The sequence below is a fragment of the Cnephaeus nilssonii genome, assembly GCF_951640355.1.
Source record: "Cnephaeus nilssonii genome assembly, chromosome: 21".
NCBI classification, from domain to species: Eukaryota; Metazoa; Chordata; class Mammalia; order Chiroptera; family Vespertilionidae; genus Cnephaeus; species Cnephaeus nilssonii.
In genome coordinates this window covers 28,396,554-28,402,908 of record NC_137092.1, presented here as the reverse complement: position 1 = coordinate 28,402,908, position 6,355 = coordinate 28,396,554, and positions in this window count along the sequence as shown.

The following is a 6,355-nucleotide window of genomic DNA, read 5'->3' as shown; positions in this document are numbered from 1 at the left end:
CTGCTGGCCTCTCATTCTGAGAATCATGCACATGAATCACGTCTTCCTTCCACTTCAGTGGACTGTAAATTAAACTCACATAAATGACTTGGAAGAGGAGCATAAATGTATATATGCATACACAGCAGGGGGAGGGAAAAAGTACTAATTCAATACGTGTGAAGAACATATTGACTCATAATTTGAAGCACTGGGTCCCAGTCTCGCAACAGCTGTGTGACTTTGGGTAAGTCAAGTCATTATGCTTTCCATGGAATGGAGAGTTTCGAACTCAGAGCATTGTCCGAGCTCAGGAAATGGACTTCCCTCTGCTTTGCTTTCAGTTTCATCATCTATTAGGGCTTTGGATTAAATAATTTCTAAGGTGCCTTCTAGTTCTAAAATTCTATTATTCTATTTAATTTTTTGCTTTAAATTATTCTGTGATTCAATATAGTCTTAATAGATAAAGCTACACACTTCTTACTATTCAGCAGAATGGTGCCAAGAGAGTGCACCATCAATCAAAATGTGAACAAGTAGTCATCTGAATGTGTATTTCCTAATTTTTCTAAAATAGTATTGATTATTTGTGTCATTTTAAATTGGCTTAAGAAGCCATCAGCTTCAACCACCTGGCCCCGAGGAATATATGTAAACAGAATAATCTTACAATAGTAATTTCGAGAAATGAAGATTACACACCTTCCCTTCATAATTGGTATTAGTTTGTAGTCACATTCCAGCACAGACTGGCTGGTTCTTCACAACCCCTTTCCCTTTTTCCTCTTGGTCACACAGCTAGACTACATTTCCCAGCCTCCCTTGCAGTTGGGCACAGCCATGTAACTTAGTTTTGGCCAATAGAATGTGGGTGAGAGTAATGTGTGCCACTTCCAGTTCTGGCCCATTAAATCCTCCCACATGTAATTCTCCACCATCTGCCTGTTTAGTGGAGAGGATTCCAGTGTTTTCAGGGAGGTGAGGCCACAAGATCAAAGGTTCCTGTGTTCCCAGGTCAGAGCTTTGAGGAGAGCTACCCAAGAAAGCTGCCTGACAAGAAACATCCATATAGAATTATTGTTGGGAGTTATTACCAGAATTAAATAACTCTGATTAATGTTATCATGTGGAAAATTACTTTGATGCAATGGTAGCCTCTAAGTATATCCCTAGGCAAACCACCTCTGAGGGCAGAGAACAGAAGCTCACAGAGCAAGCTAAAATGCTCCAGTCATGTTGTTTGTTGAAATGATCTAAAACACATAGGGAGAAGCAAGGAGAAAGAGAGGGGATAAATGAAGGATTGGGACCATACTAACTAATCCTGGGCCACTCGAAGTTCAGATGCCCTGCCTCTCTCTCTGCTTCAGCACCTTCCCTGTTCTGATGTGGTTATGAGGACCAGAGTTGGGGTTCAAATGACACAGAGCCTCAGGATCTCATGAACCCCCTCCTGATACCCTATGGGAGCCCTTTGCTCCCTGCTCCTTGGGAACCACTTGATTCAACAAAGTCAACCACAGGAAACATTAAGGCCCAAGCCTTGCCGTCCAAAAACTGGGAGATGAAAGCAGCAAAGGAAATACAAAGGTCCCCAAGTCATTTCAAACAGGCCTGTCATTTCTCCCAGTCTTGGAGAAAGGGCCCAGAGGACACGTGTGCCATGCAGCCCTTTTGCCAATAGCTAATGTCCCACCAATTAACAAGGAGGCAGCCCCTTCCTGTTCTGAAATAGGAGGTATTATTTTCTGCCCCATTATTAGCATTGTGAAACCCTTCAGAAACTCGTCCATCCTCTGTAGCCACTTTCCTCAAGACAAATTGAACTATAATAAATGATGTTTGGTATACTGAGAACACAATGGCAATCACCAAAAAACTCCTCTTCTAAAGTATTCTAAGTTCACCTAGTTATTATTAAGATGAAGGTGGGCGGCTTTTAAGAAATGATCACCCCTCTGTAAGAGTTTGCTCAGGTATTTAAACTTATACCGTTGGGGTGGTCTTCTTTAAGAAAAACTTTATTTTTTAAAGATCTCAGTTTTGCAAATTTAACAAAAATATGCAACCATGTGACACACTGGTATATTCCCAGGCTGCCTTAAAGCATCCTATAGAAGTAAGAAGCCTGGAGCTTAAACTTAATTCATTCCTGGTAAATCCACCTCTGACGGAGGCATGCTTGAGATGCAGATTTGTTCTAGAAGTATTTGGGGCCCTGCCTATTTCTACAAAGAAAGTTGAAGAGAATGTGCCTGGAAAAGATAGAGTCTGGAAATATAAAAACTGCATTTCCACACTTCCAAGCAATTAAACGCACAGCTGTAAATGGATGTTTCAATAACATTCTGTTCACAGCTCTTCATTATTCCTCAGAAATATCCAAATAACCAGTGAGGCAAATAATCAGTTTGGGGGTGAGGGTGGAAGGTTGACAACTGATTCCCAACTACTAGCAAACAGTCTTTGTGTTCTGCTTTATGACACTGAGGTATCACACACACACACACACACACACACACACACACACACACACACACATCTATAAGGCTCATGAATTAGTTAGCCTGAGAACAAAATGATGTCCGGCCTGCAAAAAAATATGCACATTCCATGCCTGCTTTCCCTCACCCCAGGTCACCCACAAGCGGCAGGTATATGTGAAGGAGGCCAGGCACAAGTGGATCGGGTCATCTTTTTGGTGTTTTGTCCTGGCCCTTGCTTTATGGGACTCCCTCAGAGTTGGCACTGTCCTGAGGAGCTGGACAAAGAGCCGACTCAGTTCCCTCCCCTCAGGGCTCTCCCATTTCCTTCTGTCCCTGGATGGGGACGGTGGGGAAAGCCGAGAGATAAGCCGTAGATAGACAAACTTGGGTGCCTTGACTTTTGGCTGATACCAGTTCTTCACATCAAAAAGCAAACGGGATAAAACAACAGACCACTTTTTCCAAAATCAGGTGTGAGTGCTACATTCAGTCAAGAGATCGCTTTGTCTTCCCATTGGCCAACTTCTACACACATGAAACATCTGGAGAGCTGACTGCACTCAGTTTTGAACCAGATGTTGGACATCATGTTGACATGGCCTCTACCACCATCCTTCATTTTCACCTCCAACTATTTACCTGATCCTTCCAAGAGACTTGGTGCAAGAGTCCTTGCTAACTGCGTGGAGCATGGTGGGGAGGGGGGGTGGGACACACCAAGGTGCTGTGCTGGACACAAGCCTGGCACTGGGGCTGCCCTGCGTGACTGTCTCTTTTCTTCCAACATCCACAGCGTTGCACTCTCCTGGCAGAGCATCAGTCCTCCACGGGGGCATCTACGGTCAGGACAGCTCATCCCCCTCAAAGGCTGTGGGTTCCTTCCACTGAGTGCAGCCATGAGTGGACTCCGGGTCACGTGGGTGGCAATATGTTCAGCTCCTCGCTGGCTGCTCACCCCTGACGCAGGGAAACCAGTCCCTGCGTTAGAGCCAGAGGAACACAATCACCTCCTTATCCATTTTTCAACAGCCTTTTCCCTTGCAAATCTCTGCTAATAAGCACAGCTTATCTTTATTTGCCAGGTAGCTCCTTTCTCTTCGGAGAGACCCGGAGGCCTCACCAAGGGAACCGGCGAGAAAAGCACTTTCTACACAATGACAAGGAGACAGCACTTTTCTGTCTAAAAATACACAGACGTGCTTCTCCTTCGTGGATGCTGACTTGTTATAGATAATTAGCCAACAGCTTTGAAAAAAATTCTAAAGAGAACTCTGTGTGGCCTGAAAGGATAGGAGTTCCCATTTAACTGTTCTGGGTTCTGGTCCATCTTCCACCAAATGAGCAGAACACCATATTGCAAAAGAAACTTTAAGGCCAGCTGGTCTACCCACATCTCGGAGCAGAGTTGCACCTCACCTTTCAAAATTCTTAGATGAAAGGAGCTTAATAAGCATTCCTGTTTGTTTGGTTGTTTCCTTTTCTCATAAACCAGGAGGGAAAGCCCTTATTCAGATACTAGAACTCCTTTTTTCTGGAGCCCACTTCTTTACTTTTATTCCACTTCAATGCTAAAAGTGCCCCTTCCCCAATGAGGTGGCTCCTAAGCAGTAGATTAGCAGCTCAGTTGTATTTTATTTGACGGAACTTTAGAGTCCCCTGGGATACACAAACCACAGTTGTGCATCAATATATGTTAAAGGACATAGCAAGTCAGGACCCCTAATCGCTAAATCTGGCCATCTGCGTAATTTAAAAACTGAACAAGGTAAGTTTTGGTCCTGTAACAAATACCAGGCCTAGTAAAGACCCTACTCTCTGCCCCCACTTCATGGGAAGCTCTCAGGAAGCACACTCCCAAAGTGGGTGTAGTTACAGGAAAGTACCCCCCCCCTCACCCCGGGCAACACCTTGCAAATTTCCCAAACAAAAATCTTTCCCTTTTTAGAAAAATGGGTTCTATTCTGCTTGGATACCTATCAATGGCTTCTCAGAAATGGTTCCAGGATCTATTGAACTGTGAGGTGCACAGGGTCTGGTGGTGTGATGATGATGATGATGATGATGATGACAGTGACAGGTCAGCAGCAGTAACTTATTTAGCACTGGCAAGGTGCCAGGGACTTTGCTACATCCTTTATGAGTATCAATTAACTTATTCCTCACAGCAACCTATGAGGCAGGTACTATCAAAAACCTTATTCTATAAGTGAAAAAAAACTCAGTAATAAACTCAGAGTGTTTGCTGGATAACGGTCCAAGGTCACACCTCTAGTAAGTGGCCGAGATGGGTTTGAAACACAAGTCTTTCTGATTCTAGAACCTGTGACCAGAACCATCGTGATAATACAGCCTAGTGCATGACAGATGCTTAATACATGCTGAGGTATCACACACACACACACACACACACACACACACACACACACACACACACAGATGTAACAGAACTTGATGGAGTGCTTCTCTCCCTACTTCAAACTCCTATGTTACTTGCAAAGCACTGCTTGTTACAGAACATAATTATGATTATTATGCTGATAGTCTTGGCACTCCAAACTAGACTACAAGCACCTTGAGGGCAAGACAATGTATTCTTCATAGTGTTAATAGACACGATACTTCATGTTTTATATATATTTTCTCAATCTTTATAATCACTCTGAAAGGAATATATTATTATCCCCATTTTTCAGATGAGGAAACAAATGCAGAGGTGAATGAAGGCCACAAAGCTAGCGGTAGGATATTCAAACACTCTCTGTCTGCCTCCAAAAGCCAATGCAGTCCCCGCTCTGACCCATGGCCACCTTTGTCACCTGTGTGTCCGTAAGGTGGCATAGAATACATTTGTAGCCAACGTGAGTCATGTATTCACCTTTAGATATGTGCAAAGTATGAATCAGTTTTATTTTTTAATTTTGCTTGGCTGAGAGCACTTACATTATCCAGGTCTTGCAATGCATCCTGATCCAGGAAATTTGGGTATTATTATCTAGGTTCCTCTTCCTCCATAGCTCTGTCTCCTTGCTAGCCTCATGAAAATCAGGGAACGCTTGTAGAAGTGGCAAAAAGAGGAGCAGGGATGTCACACTCCTTGTCCTTTCTGCTTCTCTATCTCATTTGCTCGGCCAGGTTACAGGAAGCCAGCGGTGGGGGTCAGGGAGGTTGGAGGTCAGAGCCTGTTTATGTGAGAGGACTAGACATAGGAGGCATCCCTCCACATTTCCTGTCCCGTCTACTCCACATCCTAGGACTAGCACTGCATCGCTGCTAACATTTACATCTGTGGGTTGGGCCAACGGTGTCATCTATGGCTGTGATGTCCTTGGGGAGCCAGGCCAATTTCTCTGGTAACCCCATCTTCCAGAGGCACTCTAGTGTCTCCCCAGGTCCGAACACTGTCATGTGCTACCTCCACTTCGGGGTTAGGGTATTCCCACAAAATCCACTACATCTCCTGGCTGTCTTGTTCCACTTTACAAGCCTGAAGGAGAATGTCTAGCAAAAGGGAAGGATGTTTTTGGACTTGGACTGTAAAGATGTACCATTTTATTCTCCTTGGGGTGTTGACCAAACAGTGGCTGCTTTTGAGCGGAGCTTCAAGAGTTAAAATGGAAGCAGTTTGGGAAAAAAATAACTATGCAAACATTGGGTGTGAGTTATACATAATAATTAGTTTGTGAAATGAACTGTGTTCCAAATTAATGCCTGCCTAAACTCTCAGGCAGACTTCGAGCAAGTAATAGATCACCTTGGGAGGTGCCAGATTCTGTACGCTTTACAGTTGAGAATTCATATCATCTGAGCCAAACCCTACGAGGCACGGTCTAGCACTATCCCCCTGTTACCAATGAGGAAACTGAGACTCCAAAAAGTTGAGTTTTTTG